This window comes from Stenella coeruleoalba (assembly GCF_951394435.1).
Source record: "Stenella coeruleoalba genome assembly, chromosome: 6".
Lineage (NCBI taxonomy): Eukaryota > Metazoa > Chordata > Mammalia > Artiodactyla > Delphinidae > Stenella > Stenella coeruleoalba.
The window spans coordinates 88,320,716-88,335,108 of NC_137151.1; the positions used below are offsets into that span (position 1 = coordinate 88,320,716).

General features: G+C 33.6%; 1 protein-coding gene across 11 annotated transcripts in view; it reads right to left on the reverse strand.

Moving 5' to 3' along the window:
* Positions 1–14,393, reverse strand: part of LOC307187471 (uncharacterized protein) — a 1,029,543-nt gene that overhangs the window by 785,779 nt on the left and 229,371 nt on the right. For 9 of the 11 annotated variants that reach the window (XM_079923567.1, XM_079923574.1, XM_079923573.1 and 6 more), the window contains exons 4-5: positions 11,417–11,479; positions 9,832–9,867 (exon numbers count right to left, since the gene is read on the reverse strand). The exons of the other annotated variants lie outside the window; for them this stretch is intronic. The gene's annotated coding sequence lies outside the window, so the exon portion shown is untranslated. The remainder of the gene's footprint in view (positions 1–9,831; positions 9,868–11,416; positions 11,480–14,393) is intronic. 11 annotated transcript variants of the gene reach the window in all.

The following is a 14,393-nucleotide window of genomic DNA, read 5'->3' on the forward strand; positions in this document are numbered from 1 at the left end:
CAGGTGGATTCTTAACCACTGTGCCACCAGGGAAGCCCTAGCAAGTATTTTTATTCATCCTGTATTCTTCTCCTTCCACATTTTTAGAACCACCACTCTTCTTATAACACATCATTTACTGTAAGAGTAGCTGTTTCCTTATTTCAGGACTCCTTTTTCTATTTGCAGAAGTCTTTAGTCATTCTATTTGCAAAAGCTCATTTCCCATACAGACTCCATCAATGGATTGCATAAAGGCTTTGCTTATCTCCAATGTACTTTACAAAATGTGAACTGCCTGCTTTTCTTAATGAAGTGTTGGACGCTTCAGATCCCTACAATTCTGAGCACAGGATGCTGCATGGCTTCTGTCACAATCATAATTCTCTCTAGATATTTCTTTGCTAGAATAATTATATCTGACCCAACTATGGCAGGTATAAACCTGACTATGGTCCACACTAAAAACAAATCTTTCCTTCCTCATTCTCAACACAATGACCCTTCTTGCATCACTTTAGTCAATATTTCTGCACCAACAAGCCTCATAAAGAAATTCAGTGGCGTTCAAGTTTAATGACTCCAAACATACCAAGATGTAGGCTGACACAGGATAATTTTACTTTTCAAAATATTGAGAGTTTCGATCAAGAATAAAATATTTAGGAGGAAATACATAAGTTATAACTGAATATTTTGTCCACAGAAGAGTCATCTATAGTGAAAGAAGGTAAAGATGAAGAAGAAAAATAATATACTAAACAAATTAGTACAAGACCTCATAAAAACACCTACAGTTTAATTATAGAATTAGGGCTACCTTTCCTTAATATTTCATCATAAGTTAGATATATTTGTCATATACTATATAAGTTGAATCTTATATATAAGATTATATCAATATATTGTAAAATTTAGTCAAAGTGGCCAGTTCTAGAAAATATATTATCAGAGCTGAAGGAAAGCTGAATTGTAACTGCCTACAAGGTATGGAGGAGGGGACAATGGAAAACAAGCTGATTTTCATCATAAAATGTGTCAGGTGCAGAACGTAAGATGGAGTTAACAGAAGCATTCTTTAAAAGCCTGTTTAATGAGGAGTTGTACTCCCAGATTGCTCCCCTCCCCAGCCCACTGTCACCTAACATAGCAGAAGATGGGAGGTTTTACCTCTGCAGTTGAAGGAGACATGGTCTGAATTGAACTTTGAGGCAGAGCTGAGGGTGGGACTGGATAACATTCTGGAACCAGGCACATTAAGTAACAGTTTGCACATTAAACTTTGATACCCCTTCCTAGTCCCTGTACTTTTCCCAGAATGTTTGTAGGTTGGTTTATACCATCACAGGCAGAAGAAAGAAAAAAATGTCCCATAGAAAGACTTATAGATACTATTATTTGGGGATTCCTCACTGAAAGGACCAGATCCTCTTTGGATCACCTTCCTGTGAAGCATACCAATTGATAAGTTTCTTTTCTGAACAGAAAACTTCCACTTTTCCAGCCATATAATTTATATTTTCAAATAACACTATGATACAATATTATGTTATAATTATTGTAATAATTTTAATGAGACAAGTTGTCAAAACATTTAGGAACTGTTATTGTTTTGAATCGTTCAGGAGCACTTAGTATTGTGATCGATAGTTAAAATATTCAAGATAATTCAACTTAAAATAATTTGTGGTTTACTAGTCATGTAAACAGTATTTAAATGTTTGAGAAAGTGCTTAATAAAATATGTTTTTTTTAATTGGGTATTACATATAAATAGTAGCTGTATTCTTCTCACATGCAAAGAAAGGCCTCTTGAGCAACATCAACCCTAGAGACAATTAACAAAGCTCAACAAAAGCACGTGAGACAAAGTTCCGAAGCAGTTGGGGGGGGAAACACTGCTTTTGAGATAAATGTCTATAGAATATCCAGGCAGAAATACCCAATAGTTAGCTGAAAATACAGATAATATGTATCTGGAGTTTATAAGTGATGTTGGGGGTGAAGTATCAGTGCCAAGATAGTAGTTATAGTCAAAAGAGTTGATGAGATGTTCTAGAAAGGTGGCATTTGAAAGCCCTAGGATTTTAGTTCAATCTTAGTTTTTCTGGAAGTACCTTAATGGCAATGTCCTCAAACCTAGTACCACATAGAAGTGAACTGCTATTTCAAAAATTCTAAAAGATCAAGACTTGAATTCAGGCAATTTAGGATATACTTATTAGTAATAAACTTGTTATATGATCTTGAACAGGTATTTTCCACCTGTTGGATTCAGTCACATTATGAATTGAATAATTATGTTTTACTAGGTAGTTTCAAAGAAAACTCTTCTATTCAATGATTCTATGAAATCTTATGACATAAACAGCATAGAACTCTAATTTAGCCCTGATCACAAGTCAGAAATTAACTGTCACAAGTTTTGATATTTCCATATCACAATGATATTTTTAAAAAATGGACTTGAGGCTATGGGGAGGGGGAAGGGTAAACGGTGACAAAGCGATAAAGAGGCATGGACATATATACACTACCAAACGTAAGGTAGATAGCTAGTGGGAAGCAGCCGCATAGCACAGGGAGATCAGCTCGGTGCTTTGTGACCGCCTGGAGGGGTGGGATAGGGCGGGTGGGAGGGAGGGAGACGCAAGCGGGAAGAGATATGGGAATATATGTATATATATAACTGATTCATTTTGTTGTGAAGCTGAAACTAACATACCATTGTAAAGCAATTATACTCCAATAAAGATGTTAAAAAAAAAAAATGAGTCGGGCTTCTTAGTATTGAAATAATGCTAAAGTATTATTTTAGTGGCTCTAATTTTAGTGACACTATTATTAGTAATCTATATTAACAAAACCTTTTCTCTATAAAATTTAATGTGTTTTCACCTGGAAAAATATTTATACAATATTAAAAAGATTAAGAGGTCTTGATTAGAGACACAACTATTCAGTCATCTCTATTTATAATTTCTATGAATTATAGTTATATATATACAAATTCTAAGACAGATCCATTATCTAATAAACCCACCCCTTTTAGTTAGAAAATACTCAGCTTTAACTCATTATTACTAAATTCAAACCACAAGTATAGTGACGTATCTTCAGTTCTAAATATTTTTTAAATTTTTGGTTATTGTAATGCTTAAACTTTTGGAATATCAGAGCCAGTATCCTTTGTTACAGTTATTCATTATTTTTATAGCCAAACTAAGAAAATTAATATATGCTATCAGATCATAAAAATGATAGACTTGTATCTATCATTTAGACTATAGTTTTGTTCATCTGAATATAAAAGTCCTTAAGCAACAAGATTTTTCTATTTGATTAACTACCCAGAGAAAATGAAAGCCTGAAAATCTTTTTTTGCACTACTGTAGAAAGCTAGGTGTTTAAAATGAAGAGCATGATTTACTATAAAAAGACTTCTGAAATTATTCATTAAAAGAATACGATAAGGTATATTTTAAAATGTCTTCTTTCAGCTGAAAATTTTCACCTAATTTATTCAACTATATTTCTGAAGACAAAGTATTATTGTATTCCTCCATCCTGTCCTTTAGGAAACAAGTGCATTAATGTCTATTATTCATAGTTATTCTTCTAGATTTGAAAGCATAGTGCAATGCAATACTGACCTGAATTGAATAATGCACATGCAAGTGCCTTTACTTTCATCTCCTTACCCTCACTGTTTTTTGTCTTTAAAGTTATCTTATGGCAGCATTTGAATATGGAAAGCTACATTGCACAGTTTCAATCTGACAAAGAATGCAAAGCATTTGAGGTAGACTGACAAAGGGAAAGATTGCATGATCCTTAAACTTGAAGGAATCAGGAATAAAAAGAGAAGAAACCTAACAATGGAGAGAAAGAAGATGAGAATAACCAGCTGGCAATAGAGAAATCAGATTTTACTTCTAAATCCATTTTTGATAACTTTTTGTAGTTTTTGTATATTACTGAATTTTTATATAATTTCATGCATAAAGAAAAGCTGCAAGAATAGTACAAGGAACTCCTCATACCTTGTATCAACATTCAACAAATTTTTTTACATTTTGCTCAATTTGCCTTATTAATCCATCCTCTTCTGTCTCTACCCACCACCTCTCTTCTGTCTCATCTCTCCCCACCTTTCATGTGTGTGCACAAATACACACATACACATATGATTTCTTCTGAGCTTTTGAAATTAAGTTGGAAACATCATGTCCCTTTACTCTTACATTATTCAGTGTACACTGCATAAGAACAAGACCACTGTCTTAAATAACCCATAATTCAATGAGCAAAACAGTCAAATACAACATGGATTCAATACCATTATTTAACACATAGTCCATAATCAAATTTTACTAATTGATCCAATAATATCCTATATAACTATTATTTTTCATCTGCCCAGGATTCATCCAGGACTTTGTATTACATTTATTAGTCATGCCTCTTAAAACTCTTTTGGTCTGGGACAGTTTATCAACATTTCATTGTCTTTCTTGACCCTGACATTTTTGAAAAGTTGAGGCAGTTATTTGGTAGAAGAGCAGTTTAGGTTGTCTGATGTCTCCTGATGAGAGTCGGGTTATATATTTTGGCAAACTTTATTTATGTCCTTCTCAGTGCATCATATCAGCAACACATGACGTCAGTTGTCCCAATTTTTTAATGTCAACTTCGATCAGTTGGTTAAGTGATGTTTATCTGGTTTCTTCACTGTATTTTTCACTTTGTAATTGATAAGCAATCTTAGCAGAGATACTTTGATACTCTATAAATAGCCTGTTCCTAATCAAACTTCCACTCACTAATGTTAAATCATTTTGATTTTCTAACTCTATCATTCCTTCCACAGTTATTATTCAGCATTCTTCTATAAGGAGCTTTTCCTTCTCCCTCATTAATTACTTTATTTATTGTGTTATATAAGTATAAATTCTCAGAATTTTTCATTAGTCAATGACTTATAATTCATTACTATCATTATTTTATGCTAAAGATTGTATAATTGAAATGTACAAGGAGAGAACTTAAATGTCTCACAAAAAATAGTATATATATATATGAGATGATAGATGTTTTAATTAACTTGATGGGGGAATCTTTTTGCAATGTATATATATATATTTATATATATATATATATATATAAAATCATCACTTGTACACTTTAAATATCTTACAATTTCAATTATACCTCAATAAAGCTAGAGAAAACAAAGAAAAATCTCAAATAAATAAGCTAACTTTACATTTTAAGGGATTCTAAAAGGAAGAAGAAACCGAGCCCAACTCTAGCAGAAGGAAAGAAATAACAAAGATCAGAGCAGAAAAAAATAGAGACTAGAAAAACAATAGAAAAGATCAACAAAACTACGAGTTGGTTTTAGAAAAGATAAACAAAATTGACAAATCTTTGGCTAGACTAAGAAAAAAGAGACAAGACTCAAATAAATAAAATCAGAAATGAAGGAGAAGATATTACAACTGACCACAGAAATTTAAAAATCATCAGGGAAATGCAAATCAAAACCACAATGAGATATCACTTCACGCCTGTTAGAAATGCTATCATCAAAATGAACACAGATAATAAGTGTTGGCAAGGATGTGGAGAAAACAGAATCCTTGTACACTGTTGGCGGGAATATACGCTGGTGCAGCCACTATGGAAAACAGTGCGGAGGCTCCTCAAAAACTAAAAATGGAACTACCATATGATTCAGTAGTTGCTCTTCTAGAGTATATCCAAAGGAAATGAAATCAGTATCTTGAAGAGATATCTGCAATCTTATGCTCATTACAGTATTGTCCACCAATAACAAAGATACGGTTATCAACCTAATTTTCCGTCACAGATGAATGGATAAAGAAAATGTCATTCTAATATAAACTATTACTCAGTCTTTAAAAAGAACAAAATCCTGTCATTTGTGACAACATGAATGAACATGGAGGACATTATACTAAGTGAAATAAGCCTGGCACAGAAAGACAAATGCTGCATGAGCTCACTTATAGGTATAATCTAAAAAGGTCAAACTCATGGAGCAGAGGATAGAATGGTGTTTGTCAAGATCTAGACGGTGGTGAAAATGAGATGTCAGTCAACGGGTACAAAGTTTCAGTTATGTAGATAAGTTCTGGAGAGCTAATGTACAGCATGAGTATAGTTAGTAATACTATATTATATACTTGAAAATTTCTAAGAGAGAGATCTTACGTGCTTTCACCACACACAAAAAAGTGAAAACTATGTGAGGTGATGGATGTATTAATTAGCTTGATAGTGGTAATCATTTCACAATGTAAATGTATATCAAAACATCATATTATTCATTGTCATCAAATGTAACCCAGAATTTTGAGGTAAAACCTAAGGATGTCTTAGCAACATTAGGTGTTACACTTCTTTTGTATTTATTTTAGTCACCATCTTCATCCTCTAACTCATTTAACATGTTAAACGATTACTTTTCAGTGATTATACAGTGGTGTTTGGTTATAATCTATATCTAAAGCACTTTGACTATAGTATGTTTTATCTCTATTGATTTGAACTGATAAAAACTGAGTGTCTGCAAACAAGATGGAGATACTCTTATTGCCATCTATGCAGTGTGAGGTAACCTCAGATTCAATTTCAGTAACGAAAATTGAATTTAGAAATTCAATTTCTAAATTTACCAAATAGAAATTTACCAAACTGCAAAGCAAGCATGAATTGGCCCCATTGCTGTAACTGTTCTGGAAAGATAAGAACATGAAGTTTCAGTAGACAGTTTGCTTAAAAGCCCTGCTCTGCGACCCCAGATAATTAAAAGTGATTTCAGTCTGTCCATGTTAGCCAGTCTCTACTCCACCCCACCTCAAAACGCCACCTCAAAATTATACATGTACCAGTCCCAATCCTATAAAACTTTCTTTGTAACTTTCCAAGACCTTGTATTTATTTGTTGGCAAGATTATTAATAAAATCAACTTGTTTTTTGGTAATGGTTTTCCTGGTGATTTTTGTGGGGGCTTTTACAATTTCATGAGGCTCCACGGTAATCTATCTACCTTACATGGCTTAAGACCTTTGATTTGGGACTCTGTGGCACTTCCAAGACCCACCTGAGCCACTCTTACCAGAAGCCTATCCTAGGCTGCTGTGGTGAATAACTTTCTAGCAATATATATGACTCTGATTTTTATAAAGTAAGCCCTCTGCTCCATTTAACTTGTATCCTCAGAATTGGTCCTTCAGGAATATTTTAACATCTAATTAAAATAAATACTATTTTCCTTGGTGAAAACTGCCTACTGTCACTTTTGCATCCTTATTTGTCATGTCTAAAGAATGTCATTCTCTGTTGTGCACTGACATAAGGAAACTCATAGGATAGAAGACAGACATACTACCTACTAAGCCTATTCTCCAAAACTTCCCTGAAGACTAATAAAAAGTTCTCCTTGGACTGTCATCCTTCCTACAACGAACTATGCCTTAAGTCACCATCAAAACTATTAAGAATCCACCTCATGTTGACTTGTGTCGAGGACCTTAATCTTGGAGAAATTGTTTCCCCACAAATTCTGCCTGTCAGGGGCCACTAACTGGTTAGTTGGTGTCTAGACATGGCCTGATCATCAGGATTGGGGGAGAGGGGACTCGAGACATGGAATATTATAAGCAGACACTTTTAATCAACTGCATTTGTTATTCATGGGTATGTATAACAGTAAATATAAACACTTCCTAGAATCAGGTTCTTAAATGTGTTCACATCCCAATCTCACTTCATGTACATATCACTCTAAATGGCATAATTTTTTATCAAGGACCATTTGGAATTATAGTAGCCATTTTGTGGAACATCTGATATATCTAATATTATATATCTTTGAGGTGGACAATGAAAGAAAGGTAGTAAGATTCTAAACATCCAATAATCATTTTTCCAACTTTATTAAGGAATTATTGACAAATATAATTGTATATGTTTAAAGTGTACAATGGTGATTTGATATATGTATGTATTGTGGAATGATTACCAAGATCAAGATAATTAACACATCCATCACCTCATATAGTTAACTCTTTGCATGTTTGTGTATATGATGAGAATGCTTAAGATCTACTCTCAGTAACTTTCAAGTATACAACACTTAATTATTAACTATCCAATAATCATTTTTCAATTGATACGCAACAATCTTCAAAAGAAATACAGAACTCAAATTGGCATACTCAAAGCTCTCTTTGGCAAAGTTTAAAGAGAAAGTCATTTCAATCTTAGATATACTACTCTCTATAGGCCTGTCTCTTCCACTTTATCTTGGACTACCTTCTCCTTATCCTTCTGCCACTCTTTCAGCCTCTACAAGAATGATTCTCTACGAAAAGCCTCTATAAGAATGTTCTTTTCCTCAGAAAGTTCCCTAGAAGGAACCTTTCTAATTTCCCTTAAGGTCTAATAATCCTCAAATCAGGCCTATTATGCAGGTAAAAATTCAATATTTGCAGATGGAAATTCAATATTTGTTTCAGGCTGAACTTCGTGTCATTATCAAAGAATTTTGTAAACAAAAAGAAGAGAAAACTAAATAACACCCCTGTCAATTTTATCATCAGAGACTTATTGTATAGTAAATGGACTTTCAAAAGAGTCTTTTTAGAAGCCCCAGAAAATTTGTCTACCTATGAACAATTTATTGCTGAGTCGGTCGTCTTTGTTTGTACCATGTAAGCTTCAAAACAAAATGGAAGAATTGCCCTTGGTCAAAAATACTTATGGGCTAAAAACAACAGATAATCTATAAAATGTTCATACTGATATGTACAAACAGTCTAAATGACTGGTTTTCTTAAGGTAGACACCAAAGAAGGCAATAAAAATAAAAGGCATAATTATTAGAAACAAGAAGCAAAACATTTAATTTGCTAATTATATAATCATTTATGCAGAATATTTAATATAATCTATCAAAAATGCTACTAGAACTAATAAATGAGTTTAGCAATGGTGCAGAACAAAAGTTCAATACAAAAATAAACAAACAAAAAAATTGTACTTCAATATCTCAAGAATCATTGAGAATTGAAATAAAAGCCAAATTATTTTTAAAAATACCAATAAAAACATAAAACATTTTGTGATAAATTTAATATGATATGTGATGGACCTGTATAATAAGAACTATAAAATAATATAGAGAGAAATTTTTAAAAATGAAGAACTCTACAATATTCAAGGATTGGAAGACTCAGCATTGTTACACTGGAACTTCTCCCTAATTTGATCTAAGGATGCAACTCAAAACTATCAAAATACCAAGTTTTAGATAAATTGGCCAATTTCTTTCTATGAAATTCAAAGGGCCTATAATAGCCGAAATAATTTTCAAAAGTGAGTAAAATTGGAGGACACTGTTATTTTAAGATTTACTGTAAATCTACAGCAATCACATCACTGTGGTACTGCCGCAAGAATACGCATGTAGATCAATGGAAGTAAACGAAGAGTCAAGAAATAAACCAATATATACATGCTCAACTGATTTTCACCACTAAATTTACCGAGACAATTCAGTGGAAAAAGAATAGTCTTTTCAACAAATATTCTTCAACTAGAATAACTGAATATATATGGGAAAAACTGACTTTGAACTTTCCTTCACATTATATATGAAAATTAACGCAGAATTAATCATAGACATAAATGTAAAGTGGAAACAATAAAATGTCCACAATTAAATGTAGTAGAAATTCTTCCGCAATCATAGGGTAGATAAAGATGTCTTAAATAGGACAAAGCAGCACAAATACTAAAGAAAAATAATTGATAATTTTTACCTTATCAAATATAAGACTTCTGTTCTTTGAAAGACACTGTTAAAGAAATGAAAAGGCAAGCCATAGGCTAGTATAAATATTTGTAAAACATTTATCTGATAAAGGACTTAATCTAGAATATGTATTTTTAAAAGCTGAATTCAATAATAAGATAACAACTACTAACCCAATAAAAATGAGCATAAAAGTTAAACAGCCACTTCAACAAAGAAGAGATATTAATGACAGTTAAGCACATGTAAAGATGCTCAGGATCATGTAATTAGGGAAATGCAAATTAGACCCACAATAAGATACCACTATGTATCCATTAGAATAACACAGATTTTTTAAAGACTGAAAATGTCAAGTTTTGGCAAGCAAATGGAGCAACCGGCACTCTTCTATATTGCCACTGAAAATACATAATGGTACAGCCATTTGGGGAAAGAGTTTGTCATTTTCTTATAAAGATAAACATGCATCTACCATATGACCAAGCAATCTCACTCTACATATTTTTCCATAAGACATGGAAACACACTTACCTCAAAGATTTGTACACCAATATTCACAGACTTGATTCCTGACTTAGTTTTATAGATGGCATTTACTTAAAGATTGAACAAAGAAAATACCAGGCTAAGTATGCAGTAACCATCTTTGTTTAACCTTTAGAATTCAATCCTTTACCAGAGGCTTAGCACAAATTCCTAGAGGAAGTTTTAGCTTTGTCTAGAGCCTGCCAATTTGCCAAAGAAAGAAAGTCAGTATCTATACTGATAGAAGATATGCCTTTGGGGTCGTACATGACTTTGGCATGCTATGGAAAAGGGAAAATTCCTTATAGCTGATGCCCTCAATACAAATATGAGGTAAATACAAGAATTATTAGAATCTTTTCAATTGTTGAAACAAATAGGTATCATTTAAATAGAAGTCACAATATAAAGGACAAACTCCGGAAACATGGCTGTTCAGTGAAAATATAATCAAGCCATAAGTATTAGCCAAATTTATATTTTTGAATTTTATAGCTGCTACTTCAAAAAAATTGAAATCAAATGTGCATTTAATTTGAATAATATATGTTAAACATATGTGACCAAAATATTATGATTTTAATATGTAACCAATACAATATTAATTCTATATTTTACATTTTTTCTTTTTATTAAGTATTCAAAACCCAATGTGTATTTCACACTTACAGTACATCTCCATTCAGACTAGCCAAAATTCAAGTTTTCAGTAGTCATATATGGCTAATGCCTACTGTATTGTACTGTATTATCCAAGCTCTAGACACTGACATTAGACATGCCCTGGCTCTCATCACCATTCCAAACAAGCTCCCTTAACATAGACTGGCATAAAAAAGCCATTCAATGATTGAGGGATAAATCTATGAATTCTTTCAAAGAGTCCATTATAAAAGCTAAGCTTAGATTCTGAGAAAAACACCGTGAATGATCTGGTTGAATAATTCATAAAGATAAATTTTGTGATACCAAAACAGCTGAGTGTTGGTACCTGATAGCCTCAAATGGCTATTCATGAAAATTATTCATGAAAATTCCCATTATAAAAGACAAAAGTTGCTTACCACGGAACACTAATATTGATGAGTGATGATGTGGCTGGTTCACAACTCATAATCAACATAATTCTGGAAGAAAAAACATGAATCACTTGGAGATATCTTCACCTATTTGGTCTTGCATCTTCTTTAAGCTAAGTTAGTTAAATATTATAAGGGGGGGCTTCCCTGGTGGCGCAGTGGTTGAGAATCTGCCTGCCAATGCAGGGGACACAGGTTCGATCCCTAGTCTGGGAGGATCCCACATGCCACGGAGCAACTAGGCCCGTGAGCCACAACTACTGAGCCTGCGCGTCTGGAGCCTGTGCTCGGCAACAAGAGAGGCCGCGATAGTGAGAGGCCCGCGCACTGCGATGAAGACTGGCCCCCGCTCGCCACAACTAGAGAAAGCCCACGCACAGAAACGAAGACCCAACACAGTCAAAAATAAATAAATAAATAAAGGAGATCCTTTAAATAAAAATTAAAAATATATATATTATAAGGGGCTAATTCAGTATATTTTCCAAACTGTCTTATCTTCAAGAAATTAAAGCTGCTTTTCCACAACATCTCTCTTCTCCACCATTGCACAACCCTCAACCTGAATGTTCGGTATTTTGAAAAAGTTAACAAAGAAAGGCTACACATGAACCTGGCTGGAAAGAATCCTATCAAGTACTATTGACTACACACAGTAATCAAATTCAGTGAGTTGACACCTGGGTCCATATTCCACAATATAAAAAGTCCAATTCCATTTGACAATCCAAACTCTTGGGTGATCTCAAGATACGGCCTCCAGATAGTCTCCAAACATAGATGAAATCATAAAGCAGACAACTTCTACCATGATTTTGGATCAGGTACATGACTTCTTGATGTCAACAGTTTCTGTTCAAAACCCATTAGATAAAATCCAGATGACCAGAAACACAAATTATCATGTTTTAATCTGCACGATCATGTTCTTTATTTTCCTGGATATTTTATTTTCTCTCTGTTGGCTTAAGGTTCTAGAAGGTTATAACACTTGTAGCTCCTTCACCATTGCTTCCTAAATGTCCCTACTCTTATTACTGTTCTTATCATCCTTCATCCAATGCCTGGCTATGATTTAGTCACAATTTGGCTAAAAGATACAATCAAATCAAAAGTCAAATTGTTCCCAATTTTCTCTGGGTGCCATCCAGCTTCCTTTAGTACCAGTCCCATCTATAGAATCAATTGGTTTCATCAGTATTTGTTTTCAACCACTATATGGCAAACACAACCCTAATCAGTCAAAAGTCTAAAACTCCCTATGACATAATACCTAGCATTGACCATTTCCATCTCTAACAAAACAAACCTGACACGTTTCACAAGAAGTGGACTTTGTAACTGAACATTCACAGAAATAGAACATAATGATGAACTAAGAAATGGGTTGTATGTATACACATGCTCTTCTCTTTTAGCTATTATTGAAACTCTATTCTCTTTTTTTCTTTTTTTTAACATTTTTATTGGAGTATAATTGCTAACACACCATTGTAAAGCAATTAAACTCTGTTCTTAATAGCATTCTCCATTGCCAGAAAGACTACGCATAAAGCTTTGATGGTGATCTTTATGGGAAAGTAGACAAAGTATTCTTTTCATATTAGTTTATTTAGCTGATTGTGCCTATTATTGTCAGTTTCAAAATAGAACAGTAATTTTTATTTATTTATTTTATTTTTTTAATTTAATTTTATTTTTTTTTTATACTACAAGTCCTTATTAGTCATCATTTTATACACATCAGTGTGTACATGTCAATCCCAGTCATCCAATTCAACACACCACCACCCCCAACTCTGCGCTGCTTCCCCCCCTTGGTGTCCATACATTTGTTCTCTACATCTGTGTCTCAATTTCTGCCCTGCAAACCGGTTCATCTGTACCACTTTTCTAGTTCCACATATATGCATTAATATACGAAATTTTTTTCCCCTTTCTGACTTACTTCATTATGTATAACACTCTCTAGATCCATCCATGTGACAACAAATGACACAATTTCGATCCTTTTTATGGCTGAGTAATATTCCATTGTATATATGTACAACATCTTCTTTATCCATTCGTCTGTCGATGGGCATTTAGGTTGCTTCCATGAACTGGCTATTGTAAATAGTGCTGAAATCAACATTGGGGTGCATGTGTCTTTTTGAATTATGGTTTTCTCTGGGTATATGCCCAGTAGTGGGATTGCTGGGTCATATGGTAATTCTATTTTTACTTTTTTAAGGAACCTCCATACTGTTCTCCATAGTGGCTGTATCAATTTACATTCCCACCAACAGTGCAAGAGGGTTCCCTTTTCTCCACACCCTCTCCAACATTTGTTGTTTGTAGATTTTCTGATGATGCCCATTCTAACTGGTGTGAGGTGATACGTCACGATAGTTTTGATTTGCATTTCTCTAATAATTAGTGATGTTGAGCAGCTTTTCACGTGCTTCTTGGCCATCTGTATGTCTTCTTTGGGGTCTTCTGCCTATTATTGGATTGGGTTGTTTGTTTTTTTAATATTGAGCTGCATGAGCTGTTTATATATTTTCGAGATTAATCCTATGTCCGTTGATTCATTTGCAAATATTTTCTCCCATTCTGCGGGTTGTCTTTTCGTCTTCGTTATGGTTGCCTTTGCTGTGCAAAAGCTTTGAAGTTTCATTAGGTCCTATTTGTTTATGTTGGTTTTTATTTCCATTACTCTAGGAGGTGGATCAAAAAAGATCTTGCTGTGATTTATGTCAAAGAGTGTTCTGCCTATGTTTTCCTCTAAGAGTTTTATACTGACCAGTCTTACATTTAGGGCTCTAATCCATTTTGAGTTTATTTTTGTGTATGGTGTTAGGGAGAGTTCTAATTTCATTCTTTTACATGTAGCTGTCCAGTTTTCCCAGCACCACTTATTAAGAGCCTGTCTTTTATCTATTGTATATCCTTGCCTCCTTTGTCATAGATTAGTTGACCA